We start from the raw sequence: 5,000 nt of genomic DNA, 5'->3' as shown, positions 1-5,000 counted from the left end.
ATAATGGTGATAATAGTAATAAAGTTTTCTTTATTGGCCTCAAGTGCCGAACACAAGACAAATAGGGACAGTACGACACAAGGGACAAGTGGGGGTTTGGTACAATGTTGTGTATAAAATAAATAACAATAACAATTAACAATAATGATAATAATTGCTTCAAATTTAGGAAAAAAAGGGAGTTGACAGTCAATACCATCGACCCCCAAGTGCGCAACTGATACTTATTTCATCGACCGCGAAAGGATGAAAGGTAAAGATGACCTATGTGGGATTTGAACTCAGGACCTTAATAGAGCTGGAAGAAATATCGCTAAGAATTTTGTCCTGCACACTACATGCTGGGCGAAATGCTTAGCGGTATTTCATCTGCCGCAACGTCCTGAGTTCAAATTCCGCCGGGGTCGACTTTGCCTTTCATCCTTTCGGTGTCGATTAAATAAATACCAGTTACGCACTGGGGTCGATGTAATCGACTAGTAAGTACCCTTCCCCAAAATTGCTGGCCTTGTGCCTTTAGTAGAAAGGATTATTACAATTATTATTATTATTAGTAGTAGTAGTAGTAGAAGTAGTAGTAGTAGTAGTCGTAGTAGTAGTTGTTGTAGTTCTAGGAGTAGTAGTCGTTGCAGTAATGCGATATAGCAGTGTGAAACCCAATAACGGATGCTGTTCCACATCTTCGGCTGCAGCAGGAAATTCCTCCTCAACAGCAATAACACCGACAACAACATTATCAGGATGGCAGCAGCAGCAGCAGCAGTAGCGGCAGCAGCAGCCTATGTTGTATTATCGCTGGTTATCAGAGACTGTCTGACTTTGTCAAGAATGTTGATGCAAATCCCCATTCCCCACCCTTACCGCCTTCGTCTCCGTCGCTCCTTAATAAAAAATGAAAAGACTTAATAATTCCGACATCTCAACAGCACACTCTCCATAGGAATGCCGATGGAACTCACAGACCTGCTGGGAAGTTTCATTTGATAAAACCTGAAAGGAAGAGATTGATAATGTAAACACAAGCAACAAAAGCAACACACCACCACCACCACCACCACCACCACACCACCACCTTTACCCCCCCCCCCCCCGACAACAGCCGCAACAACAACAGTACAATAATAATAACAACAACAAGAATAATGATAATAATAATAAATACCTATTGCTTTACTACCCACAAGGGGCTAAACACAGAGAGGACAAACAAGGACAGACACACGGATTAAGTCGATTAAATCGACCCCAGTGCGTGACTGGTACTTAATTTATCGACCCCCGAAAGGATGAAGTACAAAGTCGACCAGGCAGTGGCTCTCATGGCTTAACTGATCTTAACTGATTGGAAGTGTTATCATGTACATTGTTTTGTCTTGGTATAAAAGATGAGCTACAATTGCTTGACCTTAACCTATTTCTTTATTACCCACAAGGGGCTAAACAAGAGGGGACAAACAAGGACAGACATAGGTTATTAAGTCGATTACATCGACCCAGTGCGTAACTGGGTACTTAATTTATCGACCTGAAGGATGATGATGAAAGGCAAAGTCGACCTCGGCGGAATTTGAACTCACAACGTAATGCAGACGAAATACCGCTAAGCATTTCGCCCGGCGTGCTAACGTTTCTGCCAGCTCGTCGCCTTAACCGGTTGCTTGACCGTAACCGGTTGAGCATGTCCCTTAGTGGCTGACGATATGAGCATCTCTGATCACGAGCAGAAGTAGTGGGAGAGTATCACAGCGATATGCTGAGAGGAATTCTTTTGAGATTGAATAATCCATCTCTGGAAATATGGATGTTTTGTTGATCATCCTTAAACAATCCTTATTTAGAGACCTTCTGAGCAGGATGGGATACGAGGCCTGAAGAAAATTCAAAATGCCCCCTCCCCCCGCTGCAGATATATGTGTATTGAACTTTTCAGACGTGAAAAGCAAGTGTAAACACCCAAACAGCTTATTACCCGGAATTAATGACGTCAGCAAACAACCAACCAATCAGGTCTTTGGCAGAACGATTATGAAGTTGTCTTTATTTGTAGCGGGGATAATCGACAAAACCACAGTAGTCCCAACAAATGTTTAACCCATTAGCATCTCAATTTCTGTAAACAACATATTGGAATGTCATTAACGATTTTTCGTTTGACGCATTTTCGTTTTACTGTTAGCCGAGTCCGTAAGAGGAGCTTTCTGTGATAGCCACACGTTTCACGGAATCCATGTCTTATACTACAAATTTACGCACATACACATATGTTTACACATACATACACATATGTATATATGTGGCGTATGTATGCATATGTATATATGTATATATATATATATATTATATATATATATATAAATATATATATATGGATGTATAAAATATATTCCACTGTTTCTCTTATTAGACTGCGGCCAAGCTGGGGTATATCGTGCCTTCAAAAATTTTAGTCGAATGAATCGAGCCCAGTACGTTTGCTTTTAAAGCCTAGTTCTTATTCTATCGGTCTCTTTTGCCGAACTGCTATCTTAGGGAACGTTAACACACCAACACCACTCTTCAAGCGGTGATGGGGACAAGCTCATACACACACACACACACACACACACACACACACAACACACACACACGCACGCACGCACACAACACACACACACACACACACACACACACACACACACACAGAGGACGAGCTTGTTTCAGTTTCCGTCTACCAAATCCACTCGCAAGGCTTTGGTCGACCTGAAGCTATAGTACAAGACACATGCCCAAGGTGCCACGCAGTGGGACTGAACTCGGAACTATATGGCTAGGGAGCAAACTTCTTACCACACAGCCACGCCTGATACTTACATACACACACACACACACACACACACACACACACACAAAACAAACACACACACCACACACACACATATATACCCATACACATATGCACACACACACAGACACGTCTGTGTATATATAAATAAAATGGAGACGAACATCGATGTCCCATGTGATAGGCCTGATAATTGTGGGTTTCCTTAGCATGAAACTGATGGTAGCCTTAATCCACAACTAAAGAACCTTTATCTGCCAATGCTCACATCGCTCGATATTTACGTAATATATATATATAAAACAACCCCTACATATACATACATATGTGTGCGTGTGTGTGAGTGAGCATGTGTGTGTGTGTGTGTATGTGTGTGTGTGTGTGTGTGTGTGTGTGTGTGTGTGTGTGTGTGTTTCTATGCGTGTTTTAGTGTTTGTATTTGTCGCTCCATTATTTTACTTCCGATGTTGGTTTGTTAAGCAAACGGTTCGGCAAAAGGAAGAGAGATAGAATAAGTAGCGGACTCCAAATAAATACCGGCGGCAATTTGTTCGACGCGACGCCTCCGTGGCAAAACCCCAGCATGGTCGTAGACCAGCAACTCGAAGAAGTAAGACAATAAAATATATATAAAAGAGTTACTACTCACATGTTATTGGACACAAAGTACACAACGTCATTAACGGTCAATGTTGTGTCGTAGCGGTTTGGAATATTTCGAAGAAATGCGTGATTGAGTAAGCACCACCAACGTAGTTGTATTTAGGAACCACTTCCCAGAATCTTCTGCCCTGCGAAAGAGAATAAATAGGAGAGTGTATAACAACAACAACAACAACAAAAACAACAGCAGCAGCGGCAGCAGCAGCAGTAGCAGTAGGTAATTTGATGTTAACGATGAGAAGGGTTAACCCGTTACCCGTCCTGTGTATCGCATTCGACACACAAGACATATTTTCATGGCATCTCTGCCATCATACGTGATACACGTTCCGCGTGTTTTCAACCACCGGAGTAACTCGGTTCTTATGAAGGGAAAGCTATATATTGATTAGAACTCGTGAAGCAAGGGCGACCTAGAATTTCTGAAAACGAACATGGACGTTTAGGACAAATGCTTTGAACAGGTAAACGAATGAGAACAAACTAAATTATATTTAACAATGACTTACCTTTAATATAAAAAGCCTGACTGATTTATAATGCATATACGACATGTCGAACCCGACCAGAGCATCCATATGTGAAACTCTCTGGTCTCCCATTCTCTTCGGGTAGCCGTAATCGAGTGTAAAACGTGTGCCAGTTTCTGTGACTGTATAGGCCCAAATTTTAAGACCTAAAAAAAAAAAAAAAAAAAAAAAGCAAAAAATTATAATAAATCTTGCGATGTGTGTCAACTACTAACAACACCATAACATCGCCAGCAACGTAGGCCTCCGCGTTGAGTCTGAGGCCGTGCGGGAAGATGAATGGTGACATAACGTCGCCATCGCTAGTGACCACTCCAAACCCCATGATGTTGACTGGATGTTTGATTTTTATACACTCGGGTACATGTTCTCAGATTGCGACTGTCTTCAGATTGACACCCAAGTACTCTGAAGTGTTCGTATTGGAGCTTCCGGCGCGAATATCAAAAGGTACAGCACGTCGTTTCCAAATTTTAGCAGAGTGAATTGTGTTATGATGCTGGTTTTTACACAGACGGTGCTCAACAGACCCTACTATACTGTGTAGTCGACAAAATCAAAAACCAACAATGCAACATGCGCGAAATTAAAAATATAAAATGGCGACAATTTACTTATCGCACCCTCTGTGTGTGTGTGTGTATATATATATATATATATACACACACATACACACACACACATATATTTGTGACCCGAATACCCTAACCGCTAAACCACCGCGCCTTTCACGTGCACACACACGCACATACACAACATACACACACCACACACACACACACACACACACACACAACACACACAGAGGTATGTGTAAAGTATGTATTAATGTATGTAATGTATATATGTGTGACTTTTTTTATGTACGTGTTTGTCCTCCTCACCGCTTGATAACCGGTGATGGTTTGTTCACATCCACACAAACTTGGCGGTTCGACAAACGCATATAGATAATATAAGTTGCAGGCTATAAGTACCGAGAGCCA

At 41.6% G+C, this 5,000-nt stretch overlaps 1 long non-coding RNA gene across 1 annotated transcript; it reads right to left on the bottom strand.

Moving 5' to 3' along the window:
* Positions 1-685: 685 nt before the first annotated feature.
* On the bottom strand, positions 686-4,189 carry LOC115227442. Its single transcript, XR_003883122.2, has 3 exons — positions 3,994-4,189; positions 3,471-3,612; positions 686-990 (listed from the first exon to the last, which is right to left on the bottom strand). It is a non-coding gene; the product is annotated as an uncharacterized LOC115227442 (long non-coding RNA).
* Between the last annotated feature and the right edge of the window lie 811 nt (positions 4,190-5,000).

This window comes from Octopus sinensis, unplaced genomic scaffold, assembly GCF_006345805.1.
Source record: "Octopus sinensis unplaced genomic scaffold, ASM634580v1 Contig03162, whole genome shotgun sequence".
Classification (NCBI taxonomy): Eukaryota; Metazoa; Mollusca; class Cephalopoda; order Octopoda; family Octopodidae; genus Octopus; species Octopus sinensis.
Note: the sequence above shows the minus strand (reverse complement) of the source record. Positions and strands in the feature narration are given on the sequence as shown.